This window comes from Lactuca serriola, chromosome 8 (assembly GCF_051521515.1).
Source record: "Lactuca serriola cultivar US96UC23 chromosome 8, Lser_US96UC23_V15, whole genome shotgun sequence".
NCBI lineage: Eukaryota > Viridiplantae > Streptophyta > Magnoliopsida > Asterales > Asteraceae > Lactuca > Lactuca serriola.
Window position 1 is genome coordinate 104946045 of NC_136415.1, and position 6000 is coordinate 104952044.

Below are 6000 nucleotides of genomic sequence, written 5' to 3' on the forward strand. Positions count from 1 at the left end.
TTAACCCATGCATGAGGTCAAAACACCCACCAAGACTCCATTTTTATGATGCAAAAGGACCAAGGGACCTCAGATATGTCATTTCCATCCTCTAGAGTTGCTTATCTCACAAGAGGATGTCCAAAATCAACCAAAGGAACAAAACTTGAAAACCCTAGCTAGATCTAGTGATTTAAGTGAAAAGGTGCAAGCTTTATACCTCCAGGAGCTCCTCAAGGTCGACAATATGCAGATTCTTGAAGCCAAATGACACTCCAAGCTTCCTTGGCAACTTCTTCTTCTTGGACGAACACTAAAAGGACCACAAATGCACTCTTATAGCTCAAAATGCACTCACTAATGATATTAGGGTTTTCAGAGGCGTTTGAAGGTGAAGGAGGTAGTTAAGGGTGAGGCTCAAAAGAGTTAAGGGTGTTTATGTAGGTCTCAAGTCCGGATTCTAGGGTTTGAACATCCTGGCACGTACGCCCAATGTACTCCTGGTACGCCCAACGTACGTGTTGTCCCACCGCGATCCTCCTTGCCAAGTACGCCAAGCGTACTTAAGGGTCTCTTATGATATATTAGAAATACTTCAAGGGCTACAAGGTCATACCTGATTTGGAGTGCTACAACTCTCCCCTACTTGAACTAGAATTCTTCCTCGAAGTCCATAGCAACGAATAGATTGGGATAATGCTCCTGTATCTCCTCCTCTGGCTCCCAAGTCCATTCGGAACCCCTTCGGTGCTACCATTGCACCTTCACCAGCTTCACCTCCTTGTTCTGAATACCCTTTGTCTTCCTATCTAAGATGGAAGTCGGCCTCTCGATGTAGTTCAGGCTCCTGTCCACCTGAATATCGTCCAACGAGACGACTGCGGACTCGTCAGTGACAAACGTCCGAAGATGAGACACATGGAAGGTGTTGTGAATCTGGCTAAGCTCCTATGGCAGATCCAAGTGATATGTCACCTTGCCCACCCGAGTCGTGATCCTGAACGGGCCTATGAACCAAGGCCCCACCTTTCCCCTCTTCCGAAACCTGATAATCCCCTTCCAAGGCGACACCTTCAGCAACACGAAATCCCCACCCTGAAACTCGAGATCTGATCATCGTCGGTCATCATAACTTTTGTGACGGCTCTGCGTGAACCGCAACCGGTCGCGCACCTGCTGAATTAGTCTGGTACTCTTGAGCACCACTTCAGTGCTCCCCATGACACGGTGTCCAACCTTGGCCCAACAAACCGGGGTTCTACACCTCCAACCATACAACATCTCGAATGGAGCTCGGTCGATATTGGCATGATAACTGTTATTGTATGAAAACTCTGCCAGTGGGAGATATGTGTCCCAACTACCTCCAAAATCCAACACGCATGCTCGGAGCATGTCCTCCAGTGTCTGGATTGTCCTCTTGCTCTGACCATCAGTTTGGGGGTGATTCGTCGTACTATAATGCAACTGAGTACCCAGTTCCTTGTAGAACTTCTTCCAGAACCTGGATGTAAACTGGGCATCCCTGTCAGAGACTACCGACATTGGCACCATGTGCCTAGCCACCAACTCCCATACATAAATATCCGCCAACCACTCCGCGTATATACTTTCAGAAATCAGAATGAAGTGGGCATTCTTCGTCAGTTTGTCCACGAGTACCCATATGGCATCCACTCCCCTAGCCATCCTCGGCAACTTCGTGATGAAGTCCATAGTGATCTCTTCCCATTTCAACATGGTAATGGGTAGTGGCTGAACCTTGCCATGAGGCCGCTGATGCTCGACCTTTACCTTCCTGCAGGTCAAGTACCGCTCCACAAACCAAGCGATCTCCTGCTTCATACAGTGCCACCAATAACCTAGTTTCAAGTCTCTATACATTTTTGTAGCCCCTGGATGAATAGAGAACTTGGACTTGTGTGCCTCATCTAATATCCTCTGTCTCACTCCTCTATTCATTGGTACCCACACTCGGCCACACTGCGTCAAAAGTCCACGACTATCCTTAACGAACAAAGGATATTGTCCCCGAATCTGCTCTATCTTCCAGTTCTCCTTCTCCACCCCCTCAACCTGGGCCTCCTTGATCATATCCAACAATGGAGAGACCACGGCATCCTCAAACAAACGTTCCCAATCAGGCAACCTGCCGCCTTGCGGCTTAAGGCATCGGCCACCACGTTCGCCTTCCCGGGATGGTATAAAATCTCATAATCATAGTCCTTCAGTACATCTAACCACCTCCTCTACTGCATGTTGAGTGTAACATACACGTTCAGTTATCGTGTTTCGTTAGTTTAAAAATGAATATTATTAAATATTATATGGTTTTGAGCATTGAGTTCTAATAAGATAGTTTTATGAGATTTAAAGTATGTTTAGAATCATTTAGAAAAGTGATGGGAAGTCTTATGAGATTCCAACCAAAAGTCAAATATTGAAATTAACGAAAATGTAAAATTTAAGTTGGACATAAGTAAAAATAATGTTATTGAAACTTGTAAATTATCTCGTTAGAAACACTTAGGCGAAAACCTCACTGAAATCCGAGTTATAACGAAGAAGTTATGACTTATTGAAGTTTCGTGACAGAACCGACATAACGTCAAATGACGTAAAAAGTGAGTTTATGATAAACTACTTTTTAGCCTTGGTGATTTAAATGAAAGTCGTATTATTCGTTAAACCGAGAATTTTCATAAAAAGAACGTTCAAATCTGACTTCGTATGAGGAAGTTGTGATTTTTCTAAGATTCAGCATAACAATACACAACCCGAAACTCAAAAAAAAGATCTAGTGATTTTTAGCCAACACAGCCTAAACGAGAATCGAAGGTCTTCTCAATATTAGTATAATGGTAAAAAGACAGACGAAAACAGACGTCGGATGAAGAAGTTATGATTTTTTAACGGATTTTCCTGTCCCGGTCTGTTAAAAAAATAATAATAAAAATAAAGTCAAAATTAGCCGATAGAGTCTCAACAAAAGTTGTAGGGTATAATCTCACCTATGCATGGATATAGAGAACGTAAAAAATGGAGCTCGGATGCAAAAGATATGAATTTTTGAAGTTTGTGGCACACATTTCGAAGCTTAACCGAAGGGGACGCCATGCGTCCAAGGGAACGATCCGCGTTCGCAGCCACCTGGTCCGGAGTCAGCTACATAGCACCTCACATGGATGACATGTACAAAGCTCGAAAGAATAGAACACACGTCTCGCACCTATGCGCTGCGTCCGAAGGAACGCCCTGCGTTGCGTTCCTTGCAGGTACACCCTGCGCTCCGAAGTCAGCAGCCCCCTATAAATACCATGCGAGACAACCCGAATTTAGGTTATAAATTTTCATTTCTAAACAAAAGTTGTAGGGTATCATCTCACCTACACGCAATGTTGTAAAACTTGCCGAGTTGGCCGAGTACTCGTCCGAGTACTCGCTACTCGGCCCCTTACCGAGGCGAGTTACAAAATCCGAGTACTCCCCGATCGGCCCTTTGTTGAAGCGAACACTGTTGTAAAACTCGGCCAACTCGATAATTAATATGTATAGTATACTTAATGATTTATTATTTAACACACACATATGTGATTATTACTACATATATATATCTTAAATTTTCAATAATTATTCACGAAGTAGGACTGTTGTGTGTTCTTTTAGTTTTTGTGTATTCACATGTATCTAATTTTGTTATATATTTCATTCAACTTATGGTTATAACTTATGATTTTGACATATATAATTTCCCTAAAAATATTTCTATATGAATTACCGAATCCGAGTACTCCCCGAGTACTCGCTACTCGGTAGTCGGTCGAGTAGGTACCGAGTAGCGAGTTCTACAACCATGCCTACACGTAGATATAGAGAACGTCAAAAACGGAGGTCGTATACAAAAAATATGAATTTTTGAACTTTGTGGCACACATTTCGAAGCTTATCCGAAGGGAACGCTCCGCGTTCGCAGCCACCTTGTTCGGAGTCAGCCACCTAACACCTCGCATGGATGACACGTACGAAGCTCGGAAGAAGGGAACACGTGTCTCGCACCGACATGTTGCGTCCGAAGGAACACTCTGCGTTCCTCACAGGTACGCCCTATGCTCCGAAGTCAGCAACCCCTTATAAATACCATGCGAGACAGCCCAAATTTAGGTTACAAATTTTCATTTCTTTCACCTTTTACTTCCTTTTAAGCCACGCTAACACCCCCCCCCCCCCCCCTCGAAGCCTAGGGAGCTACCCCAACACCCGAAGCAAGTCCCGGCGCACCGAAGACCCCAAGAAAATAATATTTTCAGTCGAAACTCTGCTCACACAAAGCCCGATTTTCAACTAAAATCCCCGGTTTCGTCAAAGAAAGTCATTTTTAGAAATGAAGTGCTGCCCAAATTATCATTTTATCATTTGGTTATTTCACGGTGAGTTCAATATAGGGACAATTGTATGTTGTGTGTTATATGTGCAATATGCTTTCCCGTGTTATTATGATAATGAGTTATACCTTTGACCACGAAGTGAATGACTAAGCATCACTTGGGTATTGGTATGTAGCCTTTGACCATGAAGTGAATGATTAAGCATCACTTTGGCATTGGCAGAAGGCTAGGTAGGGCTAAGCCTGTAAATTGCTAGCAAAGTGTTAATTCAGAAATCGTTTATTTTCTATGCCACATGGGCTAAAGTCTTATTGATGTATATCATGTTGAAATTGCCGTATTTCATTGATTGTAAATCTTTGAATCAGATTATTCGTTGATATGAAAAGCATGTCATATGATACTCATCTGCCTTTGTTGTTCTTTGTCCCCCTTTGCTTCTGTCATATTGATATATATATATATATATATATATATATATATATATATGGCATAACGTTATATTGTAACTGTTATTGAACTCACTAAGTGTCACCGTTTATCCCTCTCAGTGTTTAATTATTGCAGGTGATAAACATCCAGTATAGTTATGTACCGTTAGAAGATGTAGAATAGATAATATTATAGCCTTTGTATTTAGTGTATAAATTCCTAGGAAGTTATGTAATATATAAAACTTTGTAAAAACCTCGTTAGTCGGTTTGTATCCAATCTTTTGTAATAAGACCATATATGTAAAATATGTTTATGAATATGCATGTTAGCATGTTTGGAGTAATAATGTTGAGTGTGAAAGGGGTCTTTCAGTCATGGTATCAAAGCAGTAGTTCAAGTGAACTAAATACCACAGATTGGTATTTAGACTTAAACCATCGGAAGTTGAATATATGAACAGATTCATTAGGAGTATATGGATACAAACCATAGGAAAGAATTAAGTGGAGTATTGGATAATGACAAATCTTAATATTTTAAAGTACTAAGCTACTTCAAAATTTTTAGAACGTTAGTTTAAGCGAACTAGGAATTGTAAGGATTTCTAGGCTTAAACTTGAATTGCTAAGTAATGATGGTACGATGTGTGCCTAGTATACTTTAGGTTGAATACCTCACTTGCTATAGTGTGCACTAGCATGCTTTAAGGGAGATGCCTTATATGCTAATATGTGCTAAAAGATAAATAAAATACATGAAAGCGCGAGCACGTACGACTTGGAGATACGTGGTGTCACTCTTTCGAAGCATCCACGTGTCGATAGAACTGTTTCTTTTTCTTCTATTCCATCAGTATGAAATTTTTTCAAGGCAATAAGGAGACTTACAATAGTTGACATCAATAACTTCATAAATAAACAGTCAAGGAATATCGTAAAATAAAATCTATCAAGTGATACCGTAAAATAGTGTATTAATACCTATAGAGTGGTGTTGTACATTCAAATTATGTTAATGAAATAATAACACCTTTGGAGCAATGTTGTGTGTTCAAAGTACATTCGGACGAGATGAATGTTTTGGTGTAATCCATGAAGTTGTTCCACCGATGACCAAATTGAAGCAGTGATTGCTTACAGAGTTAGAAGGACTGAAGATGGTGATAAATACTTCGAGAATATCGAAATTGAAGTTGTGCAAG